Source organism: Amphiura filiformis, chromosome 2, assembly GCF_039555335.1.
Source record: "Amphiura filiformis chromosome 2, Afil_fr2py, whole genome shotgun sequence".
Lineage (NCBI taxonomy): Eukaryota > Metazoa > Echinodermata > Ophiuroidea > Amphilepidida > Amphiuridae > Amphiura > Amphiura filiformis.
Genome location: NC_092629.1, coordinates 64,859,266 through 64,873,490, shown reverse-complemented (window position 1 = coordinate 64,873,490; position 14,225 = coordinate 64,859,266). Strand labels below are relative to the sequence as shown.

Genomic DNA, 14,225 nt, shown 5'->3' with positions numbered 1-14,225 from the left:
AGTTACTCGGGGTAACTTTCTTTGTAAAGCTATCTACACAATACTAAGAAAGCAGCAGCAGAACATAGACCTATATATGCCTCAGGACCAGTGTGTCTTAAGATCTGCTCCAAATGAGACAACTGTAAAATTAAAAAAATAGGGAGCAAACACCACATAATATAATATGTCTGTCACACTACGACGGACTGGATCAACGTACATCACCGAATACAAAAATATTTTATTCGGTGGAAAAATCACCAGTCCGGCAGAAGATTCGGTGGGATTTTGGGTCCGATTCCCGTTCGTCTCTCTATGCGTTGTGGCCGCTAATAATCCTGCAGGCGTCTTATATCCGATCGTTCAACGTCCGACAAATGACCGGATTTGGGGATCCGATTCCCGTTCGTTTCTCTATGCGTTGTGGCCGCTAATAATCCTGCAGGCGTTTTATATTCAATCGTTCAACGTCCGACAAATGACCGGCGAATCCGTGGCATGTGGCACCAACAAGGACGTCCACCCTATCAGAAAAGTGGGGGAGGAGAGGGTGTTTGAGAGGGTTTTGACCCCTTAGAGGCAGTGACGTAGCAAGCACTTTTTCAGAGGGTGAACAAAGTGGGGAAAGACAACTTTTAAGGGAAAAACTCCCGGGGGGCACTTCAATATGAAATGGATATAGGTGTAGGGCTGGCACTTTCGCACTAAGGGGCATTCGGTGAGAGCAAAATGTAAAAAATATGGGGTCATTGGGTGAGAGCATGATTTTTGGCATTCGGTGAGAAGCAAAATGTAAAAAATATGGGGTCATTGGGTGAGAACATGACCTTTTTTTTAAATGGAATCTTTGGGTGAGAGCCGAAAACGCGCTTCAGAAACCTCGAAAATCGAATTTCTAGTTCTATTTGGCTTCAAATTCATTGTTTTTTCAAAATAAGAAACAAACTCAGTGATAAATGAAAGTTGCTGTTCAAATTGAACTTGTAAGGGTCTTGGGTGACAGATAAAAAGGAAAAATAGGGGGTCTTCGGGTGACAGAGTATGTGTTCGTAAAAAATATGGGGTCTTTGGGTGACAGCGATGCTGAAAAAGGGGGTCTTAACAGCCCTACATACGCGTCACCTCCAAAGTTGAGTGCCCCCCCCGGGGAAAAACTTTGACGAAAATGGTCAAATATTGGCTAATAAGTACAAAAGGGCTACAAATCTGATATATCAGGGCAACCAGCGTCCGGGGGCAATAGAGGTGAGAAACCTTTGGACAATGAAGGCCCAATTGAAGCCATTTGTCATTTTTTGGATCAATTTTAGCACTATTACTGGGTACTATTTTAGTTTGAAACAGCCGCAAATTGGTGAAACGAAAGCCTAATTGAAGCAATTGAAAAGTTTTCACCATTATTGTATAATATAAACAATTGTTCAAAATGAAGGTCCAATTGAAGTCATTTGCATGGGGACTGTAGGGCCTATTTACATTATTAGGCCTAGGCCTATTGTGTAAAAATTAAGTTTTAAAAATGGAAAATTTGGAAAATTGTTTTTGGTGCATCAGTTTTACACTATTATTGCCTTAAACAAAAAACAAAGAAGGCCCGAACTGAATTTGCAAAATTTAAAATGTTACACTGATCCACTGACACTTAGATATAAGACTTCAGACTCGTAATTTCAGGTAAAGCATGCATGGATTGATATGTTAAAGTCAGTAATAGACCTAAGTCCGTCTTAAATACTGACTTTGGCGACAAAATGTCACGGGCCCTACATATCGACGGGCCGGCAGTATTTTCACAGGCTTTTGGGCCAAGGAACCACATTTAAGCACGGCCTATAATAATCACAGGCCTATACTTAGGCTTACTATACTATCCTGGGCCTACTCAATAACGTACAATTTAACCTTGTCCATGTTTTCTCTTCTTTTTTCTTTCTTGTCAATCACTAAAACTGGTAGGAATTTGATATTGCATCCTCTACCCTTCAGAAAGTGCCCCTCCCTCAACACTACTTACATGCATAGGCCTACTAAATTACGTAAGTGCAATTTAACTTTTTCTCTTCTCTTCTCTCTTCAATTTTTCTCACTTTCTTTTCTTTGTTCTCTCCTTTCCCCTTTTTTCTACTTGTCAGTCACTAAAGTACTGGGGGATATATGATATTGCGTCACACACCCTTCAGAAAGTCCCCCCCACCCCATGATCGATGCACATGTTCGCCATAGGCCTACATCCGGCACAAGCTTCTGCGAAACCTTGCAAACACCTGCGGTATATAAACGAAAGAATAACGAACAAACCCAGGGTATTATACAGAACAGTACGAACACACATCGGACAACTTCCGAACATGTGTATTCAGCACACTCCGTTTCAAGTTTTGTGCATGCACAAAACTTGAAACGTATTGTCGACGGACTAAACAAACATCACCTAACACGAAACGCATTTGTCGGATAATAGCAGGACATATGAAGAACATAAAACGAACATTGACGAACACTAACGGATTTGCTAAAATACCATCCGTTTCTTATACGGAAGACCGATCCGGTGTAGTGTGACACTAACACGGTCTGGGTCAACGTACATCACCGAATGCAAAAATATGCTATCCGGTGGTGAAGGCCTCTCAGGAACGTATTTGCAACGAACACGGGCCGAGTGCAACGAACAAAGAACGAACATGAACGAAAGGAGAGCGAACAAACTCCGGCAATATGCAGCACCATACGAACACACATCGGATAAATACCGAACATGTGTATTCGGTACACTCCGTTTCAAGTTGTGTGCATGCACAAAACTTGCCGATGGACTTAACGAACCACGAAACGCATTTGGCGGATGATAGCAGGACATAAAAAGAACATAAAACGATCATTGACGAACAACAACGGATTTACTAAAATACCATCCGTTTCTTGTACGGAAGACCTATTCGGTGTAGTGTGACAGGCGCATAAGCAAATTGGCATTGTTTGGGTTGGGCGGATTTTTATTTTTTATTTTTTATTTTAGTGTGTGCCTTCAGTGGGCAAAGTTGATGATGAGTTCAAAATTATCTTTTTTGGCATGGTTTAAGATTTGGTCGTATCACATTATACAAGTATACTATACAGGGTGACTCTCAAAGAACTGTACCGTCATAAATTGTAATTGTTTGCTATTTGAATTCCTGAATAAGATTAAACTTCTCCGTAGTCCAGTTGCCCATTGCTCATATTCTGGCTATTACATTTAAGGATAAAACGCTAATTTGTATTGATTTGTGCACAATTGATAGATTTTTACATCTTGATCTTTTCAGTCACTGTACTCCTAAGTGGACTATACTGACTTTGGATTGCGCTTAACATGCTTGACATGGTTGTCTATGGATAAGATTGTCGGATTTCTGGCCTATTAAGTTGATCATGATGTAATGCGTCTTTAAATGGATCTATCTTGTGATTGGTCGCCCAGATATCGTTATAGTTTAAATCCTCCGGGCACGTGCCATTACCAATAACTGCATCGTACACAACTATATGTGGACTTATGCGGCGCTTTGTGTTGGCGCGAAAATTAGACTCTCATTAGGTACATTACGTACTTTCTAGCGCGTCGTGTACTTCAATGTTTTCTACATAATACTTATTTTTTGAACTTATTTGCTTAAATTTAAGTACTTTTTTCTTTAATTGCATTGAGTAATTACAATCTTAGTAATTACAATCTAATACAATAAATCTAATCAAATAAAGCCAATATACAACACATTCCGGCAACTCACTAATGGATTTTTGCAACCACTTAGATTTTTTGATTTTAAAGTTGACCACTAAGACTACACAATTCAGCCCAGCATACCTAGTAACCACGAATTTCGTAATGAGCATATAATAAGCACTCTTAAACGTGTTGAATGGATTTTAGTTTTTGTCACAACTTCGTTAATTTAGTTCCGTGAATTTATGATATATACTTTTAGTGCAGTAAACATAATACGGAGTAAAATGTATTTAAGCTTATGTAATGTTAAAGATATTTGAGAGTATTATGAAATTGACCTATTGTGTTCACTGTCCAATTCTTGGAGCTGTAAGATAAAACAACTGATTACGCTGCATACACCATAGGCCAAAATCACTTGACCTACAACCACGCAGTTTTCATCAAATGTTTGGGTAAATATGAAAAGAAATCACTTGAATACCTAAGTAATATTTTCTTAAGAGTATACACATATTATGCTGATGTTGCAACAGCCTCCTCCATCAAACACCCAACGTTTTAAAACGTTTTAAACGGGTTATATTTTGGATTTTTGTTTTGGTAAAAACGTTTTAATAACATTAAATGTCGGGTATTATGAAGGTCATGAAAACGTTTTAAACGTTTGTTTGAAAATACACTATAACAACATTTTTAAAATTGTGTCAAAATATTATTGTAAAATTATTTTTGCAAACGTTTTCTGATGAACATTTTGTCAACACTAAAATAACATTAGCGTAGAATATTTTGCAGTACATTTTTAAGAAATGCTTTGCAATTTTGAATGTTATCAAGACTTTTTCTGGCAGCCTTTTCTAACATTTTGTAAATAATTTGTGTTTGCTCGGTCCCTATACCCTATATAACCTAAAATATTCATGAGACAACGAGAAGATCAAGCGCGATATAAGCTGCTGTAAAAAATAAAACAATATCCGTGTCCCCGATGATTGCACCGATCATAAAAGCTCACGTAACCAGCGAGTCATAAAATCAGTAGTAAGCTTCTAGCAATGTGTCTTCTTAAATGTCTTAGATGTTCTTCCCTGGGAAGAAACACATCCAGAATAATAGCAATAGTAGTAATGTGTTCTGGTACAGTTACTGCAATAATGCCTGTGGTTATAAATAACATGGTGGATTACTAAAGCAACTTTTTGGGTTGTGCTGTAGAGCAACTAAGTATTTTCCCCTTAAGTTAAGGACATTATTCTACAGCTAATAATAATAACCGTCGATGCTTAAAATTGGTAATAATATTAAACCAAACAAGCACCTATTCAATACTCTATACCAGTACTAAGCATGTTTGTACGCATTTGAATGCTTTATTCAATATAATAGATGTCAATTGTGACCTTAAATATTACTCTTTTGACATTTCGTTAAATTATAAAGTCGTTCCTGCGCGAAGATGTTCTAGGAAGTTTACACTTTAAGCAGGGAATACGATCACAAACTGTCTCAAACATTATCATACCCTAATGTACCATTGTAAAATTACAGATTAGGTTGTTGATCCACAGAATACAGAACTCTGATATTTTTAATTGTCTGTACTTTTTCAGGCATGTATAAATTAATGTGGTGAATTCCAGAGCAATATAGTACTATATCTTGAGAAATAGGGCTATTATAGATATGACAGAAAAGAAGGGTGCAGTTGTAGTTGTGCCTTTATTGGAGATACAAACATGACGAACCACGTTTCCATGAAATGACTTTATGCTTCCTTATTTATTACCTAAAATATTCATGAGACAACGAGATGATCAAATGAGATATAAGCTGATATAAAAACAAAAATCATCCCGTGTCCCCGATGATTGCACCGATCATAAAAGCTCACGTAACCAGCGATTCATGAAATCAGTAGTAAGCTTCTAGCAATGTGTCTTCCTAAATGTCTTAGATGTTCTACCCTGGGAATAAACACATCCAGAATAATAGCAATAGTAGTGATGTGTTCTGGTACAGTTACTGTAATAATGCCTGTGGATATAACTAGCATGGTGGATTGCTAATGAAATGTTCTGGGTTGTGCTGCAAACCAAATAAATACTACCTTTTGACATGTTTGAGGTAAAGGAAATTATTTCCAAACATGTAAACATTATTCAGCACTTAAAATAAGTACTTACTGTGTGCGTTACCGAATTTGTGTTTTTTTTTAGTTTATTAGTTTATCCTGAAGAGATTGTGAACACGAACTTTGACCTCTTAATGAGTGTTAAGTCACAAGTTGGTAGTTTCGAGACATCCTGGATGCTGAGTTGATGTTCGCGAATGACCCTTTGTGCCCTAGTCCCAAAGGACATACATACATACTTTATTACTAGTGACTTGAACAGGTGCGTGTGAAACAAAGATCATGCACCAACGCAGCAGCCAGGAGGTCTCGAAACTACCAACTTGCCACTTAACGCTAATTTCGTGGCAGCAGGTCACATATTTTGGAGAAAAAAAATATTTGTCACGTTTTCTAAAAATATTATCATACAAATGGCGAATTCATTTCCAATATGCTTGGTTTCTTTTATTTGTTATTATTTTATTTTCTGTCAATGATAATCACAACACTGCGCAGCTATCTAATATTAGGTAGTGCTGACGGGGTAGCGCCAGCAGCTTACCTCACACTAGACTTCTCCGTAGTCCACTTGCCAATTGTGCACTACTCTGGCTATTACATTTAAGCTTAAAACTCTGATTTAATTAATGAGTGCACAATTGATAGATTTTCACAACTGATCTTTTCAGTCACCGTACGCCCTCTGTTTGTTAGCTTCCCAAGTGGACTACTGACTTTGCCTTGAGAGTTAGGCCAATTTCTGGCCTAACTAAAATTGGTGATGATGTAATGCATCTTTAAAAATGAATCTGGCTTGTGATTGGTCGCCCAGATCTCGTTATTGTTTAAATCCTCCCGACGCGTACTGGTACCATTATAACTATACATGGTACACAACTATCTAGGGAATGCGGCGCTTTTGTGCTGGTGGATGAACGTATGCATCTAGCGCGTATTGTACCACCATGCTTAGTCTTGTGGTTAGATTTTATTGATAAACAAGTATGATTGACAGCGTGTGAGTCCCGGGGTAAAGTTCTGCTTAAAAGTGAAAGTCCATAGTCGGTTTTTCGGATAATAAACTGGCAGATTCTAAAATTAGAATTGTTCAGTATTGAAGTGTCATTATAATTATGCCATTATGATATGTTGCATTCAATAATATAAGCCTACGTAGGGCCTATACTTTACTTTTACTGTCACAAATATAATTATATAGCCTAAACTTTTTCATAACCATTTTATACTAGTATTTTGATGTACTAAATATCAGTATAATTTCGAGAAGAAAGAGTAAACAGTTTAACCAACCCAAAGTGTTACAATTAAACATGACAACAAATAAACACAAATCCCGACCGGCACACAAAAAAACTTGAAAAAAAAAAAGCAAGGGAATGTGCCGGCATGGGAATCGAACCCACGACCTTCCGATATCTAGACGGACGCCTTATCCATTAGGCTACCAGCTCCCACTGATAAACGGTGGTTAAAGCTGGGTCTAATGTTATAGCAGTCATGGTATACAATACACACACACAAGTATTACGCAAGTACGCATGTGCAGGAGATCATTATTGATGCTTAATCGTTTCCCCAGTATAATTATAAGTAAAGTAGGTAATGGGGATACGCATCCTGCACAAGAACAAATAAACACAATGGGGAACGGTTGCTCGCTACAAGAGGAAACTGAATATATTTAATAAGAAAGAGTGAACAGTTTAACCAACCCAAAGTGTTACAATTAAACATGACAACAAATAAACACAAATCCCGACCGGCACACAACCCTACTTGAAAAAAAAAAAGGCAAGGGAATGTGCCGGCATGGGAATCGAACCCACGACCTTCCGATATCTAGACGGACGCCTTATCCATTAGGCTACCAGCTCCCACTGATAAACGGTGGTTAAAGCTGGGTCTAATGTTATTGTCATGGTATACAATACACACACAAGTATTACGCAAGTACGCATGTGCAGGAGATCATTATTGATGTAATCGTTTCCCAGTATAATTATAAGTAAAGTAGGTAATGGGGATACGCATCCTGCCATTACAAGAACAAATAAACACAATGGGGAACGATTGCTCGCTACAAGAGAAACTGAATATATTTAATAAGAAAAGAGTGAACAGTTTAACCAACCCAAAGTGTTACAATTAAACATGACAACAAATAAAGCACAAATCCCGACCGGAGCACAACCCTACTTGAAAAAAAAAAAGCAGGGAATGTGCCGGCATGGGAATCGAACCCACGACCTTCCGATATCTAGACGGACGCCTTATCCATTAGGCTACCAGCTCCCACTGATAAACGGTGGTTAAAGCTGGGTCTAACAAATACATCAGTTTCCTCTTGTATAACATCGTTCCCCATTGCTTTACCACCGTTATGTGCAGGATGCGTAATGAGGTCATTACCTACTATAATTTCGAGTTCAACTGAATGCGTTCATCATGGCATAGTCTAACCTCACACATGAAGCTCTACGTATCCTGGTCAGCCATTATGTTTTCAGGGAAGGTGCTATTCTTGTTGGTGATCTTTAAGGGGGACGATCTTTTGACCACTTATATTTTAATCAATGCAGATTTACTGTGATATTTATAGGTCAGCATCGTAAAATTCGACAGATATGATTATAACTTTAGTAATAGCACTATACGGCAGGGGCGTAGCCAGCTTTCTTGGTCAGGGGGGGGGGGCAAAATAAAATTTGGGGGGCACTAACGTAAACAATTGCAGTTGCATCATACAATACATAGAGACTGTATGTCTTCGAGCTTCCCGAAAAGGGCCTTATTGGGATGATGTGCGCGCGTAGCGCAAGAAAATGGTATTTTACACTACTTTCGCCCATTATCCGGCTAAAAAAGGCTTTATTGTTACAATGTGCGCGCGTAGCGCGGAAAAATTAGGTATTTTACACTATTTTATCCCTGAATTTTGCTAGAAAAGGGGCTCCTTGCCCTTTTTCTTTACCTTTGCCCTCCTGATTTTCTCTTTCATTTTTTTGTCAGAGGGGCACTTTTTCTTTCATTTTGTTTGTCGGGGGGCACTATGCCCCCCCTCCCCCGCTGGCTACGCTACTGCTATACGGTTGTAATTAGAAGATAAAGTATGCTCGCAAATGCCGGTTAAATATAACTTCAATTTTCAAGGGGCTATTTCAATTGAAACTCATACACCCCTTAGGAAGACATGAACTTAATCACATGGGGTATGAATTTCAAATGGGGTTACCAGAATGCGTGGCTCCATTTAAAAGCTACACCATCAGTGTGGGAGATTATTGGGCCGGGATCGATTATTGATCATGACCCGAATGTCTTTCATAGTGGTGTATGGATTTCAACTGAAATAGCTCAATAGAATTGTCTTTAAAATAACCTTTGAAACAGACAATTGGAATAAATTAATGTTATATTTTGATCGTTGCCATGACAAAGGTATTTTTCTATAGATGGGACTATACGGAACTGATGGATAATATATGTCATCATTAACTCTTGTGGTAGATCAAATTATTATGGGCAACATGCGGCGAGAGGGTGACATGAGGTGTGATTGATGTATTGAATTTACAGTGTACACAATCATGAAGTCCACGGGTCTCGCAAACCTAAGATGGGGGGGGTGAGTCCCGGTCAAAATTTCTTTTCCCGTTTCATCATTTAACACTCCTTGATTTCTTTCTGTGTAAAAAACTTCTTTTTCAAGAAACAAAACAAAAATAACAAGATATGAATATTAAATGAAAAATTAAATATTGTCTTTAATTTTGTGTGAACTTTTGTAAAAAAACCCACACAATATTTACAGTGACACTGCAAAACAAAGTTACCCACTACGTGCTACGATTTCTGGCGGCAAATTGTATAAAATATCACGCAAATAATAATTTGTCAAAAAATATGAACAAAATATAGCTAAACTGTGCAACCGTTATTTCGCTTATTTGAATGTAAGTACTACACAATTTATGAAAATGTTTATGTAATAAATATTTGGAAAAAATGAATAGACTGGTTGATGTCCAGTCATTTGTACAACAGCATACAAGAAGGGTATATGTTCCACACGAATATCGTTGATCAATACCCGTAATTTTGAAGTTATAATGATTATCTATCTAAGAAATTAAAAGCTGGGTCAGCTGCATATAAGTTTACTGGTATTTTATGAAATACATTTATGTAATTTACAATGATATGGTCATAAAAACAGCGAAATTTGTAATTTTTTAAGATAAAATTAGTGTTTTCTTTACTTGCTCTTCGCGCCAAAAATGGTTAACATAACTACGTGTGCGAGACGGAAATTACGGGATGATGGGATTATAGGATGCTTAGCTAATGTTTTCATCTTCCGGACTATATTAGAAAATGAACTTACTTGTAACATAAAAGGGATTACGCATTGACTGTCTGGTGCTTACTCTTGACGTGGTCAGGGATTAGATGGCATTGGGAAAGGAGATGGAATTGAATTTAGCATTGAGGAATTATTGACTTCACAAATAAAATCGTAGTATCTGTAACAACGTTGCAAAACAGATGCTGCCTTTTAGCTTGGGAGTTATTGTTTTGTGTTAGTATGATCGTAGCAAGTACCGGTACATCATGGAATAGGTAAATACCAATAAGGTTGTTACTCCTTACAGCTCCAAAAGTAAAGAAAGTATCTGCTAGCAGATACTCGCGCTTTTGTGGTCGACTGTTATTGTTGCTGATGGTGATGGTCGATGATGATGATGAGGATGATGATGATGATGATGATGACGATGATGGTGATGATAACGATGATGATAAAAGATGAATATGATCGTGCATAGTATGATGTTTCAGGAAGAGGCGGAGGAGGAATCACGCAGAAAGAATACAAAACAGAAATGACAAGGCAAGACCAGCAACAGTAACACGATCGATTTTTCTTTCTGGTCGCATGGTCAAATCTTAATGGTGATAACGTACCCGATTCTCACCCTGTAGCAACTTTGACGTTAGTGTCGGTTTACCGGTCACAGCGATAACACAAACAGCGTACTTGTTGACTTTATACACCTGCTTTTGGGCTTCATAGTGCGTTGTCTAAAAGAATGCTATCAATTCTAAGTATTAATATTTGAACCTTATTTTTTGTTTTGATTTTTTTATAAGATGAATCCAGTGGCGGCACTACAGGGGGCAAGGGGGCATTTGCCCCCAAATATTTTTCTTGCCCCCCCCCCCCCGCTTTTGAGGCAAAAACCCCAAAATCACGTCAATTTCCACTTTTTGCGGCAATTTTGCGCAAAATTTGCCAATTTTGCCCCCAAAAAAAAATTCACTTTTCCCCCAATGCCCCCCGAAAAAAATTCCTGGCGCCGCCACTGTATGAATCAGACTGTGTTAGTGAATTTTAAAATAGAAAATAAACATGAGTGGAATAGTAACAAGACGAAAAGTTCACGAAGATTGTGCAAAAAAATTATAAGAAAAATAAAAACGACTTTATATAATAAGATCGTTGCATGCGACATCTAACTTGACTTATGTTGATTCTTATGGCATTTCATTCTAATAAAGCCTGTTAAAATCATAAGTGAAACAATATAGTATAGAAATCATAACTGACCACGTGTAGTTTTCTTTTAGGACCTTGCGTGATATTTGACGAAATAAATATAAACATCATTGACGATAATGGTAAAGATGATATTTACCTTTGTCCATGAGGCTCATTATCTTCATTTATGATTGTACACTAATTTCCTTAAACATCCTTTATATGATTCCTTATGATCCTGATAGCATATTTAGTAGCCTGTAAAAGAAAAGAAAAGAAAACGATAACAAAAACTCGTCCCTCCTCTCTTTTAACCATGGATACATTATAAAAAAAGTAGGAAATGGACATCTACTATAAACGACTCTTTTCAGAGCCACGTATCTTTCAGTTGTCTTCTAGTGGCCAGTCTGTTTAAACGGCTCTTTTTAGAGTCACATTTGTTATGAAATACTATACTATACTATAATACTTTGCAGACAAAGTGAGTTCTATATGCAAGTTCCTACTATTTTTTTTAGTTTATCATTACGAAAGTCGTACAAGTTGTGAAAAATATATCTAAATTAGTTAATTGAATAAATACTATGAAATGAATGGGTCATGGTATATTTATGTCAGCTGAAATGAGAACACGTCTAGAGCCTAAACATACTAAACATAAAAGTATCACCTTGAAAAATCTTTGAATTGTAGGATATACATTGTCACGTGATTTTCCTTTTGGTGACAAAATAATGATGAAAATGCTGTTGAAGAAAGTATCGTACGGTAACCTTGAATTTTGGTTAAACCATATAAGAAACTTCAGGGGGTCAGCGATATAGCAATTAACAAGATGTAGGCGAAAACCCTGATATTACTTAGTAATTACCCAATAGTATGGAAAACAACCCCGAGAAACGTCCACGATTTACAGTAAACACAGAATATATAACCAATTACGTGCGGTAAGGATATTTTGGTAACTTAAAATTGACTTTATGGCTCCTTCTATAGGCACGAATTTCAAGCCCCATTATGTGATTCATTTTGGATATTTTATGTCCACTCACACGCAATACCAGCTTAGAATAACAGCAACAAAACGCAGCTTTCCTTCGTTTTCTATAAAGGAAAATGCGAGGCGACTTCATCTCATATAAAGATCAAATTATCTTTAACCTGATCGATAACAAAAACATCCCGGACGGACCTTTCATTTTATGCCTTATCACGTAATGGAATACTATTGATATACGTAGAAACTCACTAACCATGCGGCCATTTTAGATGCACTTCCTTTTGAACTGATCGAATCCGGCCTACTCAGTAGAGAATGGTGCGGAACTCGCGCATTATTTGATGAGAATGAAGCGCACATGTGGTATTGTGGTTCAAAGAAATCTGAATCAGTTCAAAGGATATTTTGTCAACAAGTTACAGAGAATAATTATATAAAATCATACGAGATCCCATCAAAACAATCTGAATCAATCCTGATTTAAATATGTCGTGTGAATGGGTAGCATATTCTCTCATCGTAAAGACGTATAGAGGTAGCCCAATGTAGTTAACCATTTTCGCGCCAGTTTCCTATGCAGACGATATTTTTTTCTAAAAATATTTACTAGCAAATGTCAACTAATTTTAAATCTAACTTTCATTACCGTATTTTAAACAGCATAAACTATGCATTTAGGTACACACAAACATTCCCATCATTACCTCAGTGGGCCTCAGTTTAGTCTTATTTATGGTAGTAAGAAAATACTAAATCAAGTAATTTTATACGGCGATTTTAAAGGCACTAGCTATAGGGGTAATTGACTTCTTCATTGCTCTTTATATAATATTTGCATTGGCAAGTTATTCACCCAGATTTTAAGTGTAAAGTGACCTAGTTATTCAATAGGTCCCTGATGAGACATAATGATGTATCATCAGCTATTATTTAAATACTTATATAAATACCTTAATGGTAGATTTATTCACAAAAAAAGAAGAAACGTTTAGCTTGAGATACCAGGATTGTCTGTACTTGCATGGAAGCAAATTGCACGGGGAATTAAATGTAAGCATGGACGTACATTGAAGATTGAAGAATATTCGATTTTGGAGTATTTTCCAAAAAATCTTGTCTCCAATTGTATTCTCTTCACCAACCATCTACGCTTTCAGTGGGTTATTGGGTAAACAAAAGCCACGGGATTCATTTCACTGCATAAAGCATCGTGATTCACGGCAATACACAGTTGGCAAAGAAAGAAAGAAAAGCGTCGTGATTTAGAGTGCGCTACGCACAGGCATAAATCCACAAACATCAGCACACTTTACAGGACTTTGATAACCACTCTGGCTCAAGATAAACCATATGCCCCAAATCAGTTTTTGCAGCTAGAAGAAACGCACACCACATACATACCACAATTATCTATCGCAGCCAGTGCTCCATGAGTTCTCGTCTTTGCCGCCAAAAGGAGGAATTTCAAGTTTTATAGCCCAATTATTTAACGGGAACAAACATGGACTGTGCCGGGGCTTGAACTCGTTCCAAAACACTCCAAAGTGTAGGAAAACATGGACCATCCCCTTCTCAATAAAATAGAATAGAAAATAGAGAATAGAGAGAATAGAGAATAGAGAATAGAATAGAACGTTCGCTCAAAAAAAAAGTATACTATTAATCCGTACTATAATAGTATGATTTTAAAAAAAGACGCGACGCATGGTCAATGTGCAATCATTATTATGTCAGGCAGTTGCTGATTTTGGCACCAATGAACCGAAGTTCCACTCAAACAACAAGGAAACTGCTTGTTACTAACTGAAGAAATCTGTAAGTGTTGAGTTCTCTTATATTTTAGGATGCGTACCAG

The 14,225-nt window shown here is 37.3% G+C and overlaps 1 protein-coding gene across 1 annotated transcript in view; it reads right to left on the bottom strand.

The window, feature by feature from the left end:
* The window catches only part of LOC140146535 (prostaglandin E2 receptor EP3 subtype-like), a 269,890-nt gene that overhangs the window by 93,163 nt on the left and 162,502 nt on the right, over window positions 1-14,225 (bottom strand). Inside the window, exon 4 of the mRNA XM_072168414.1 lies at window positions 11,525-11,625. The gene's annotated coding sequence lies outside the window, so the exon portion shown is untranslated. The remainder of the gene's footprint in view (window positions 1-11,524; window positions 11,626-14,225) is intronic.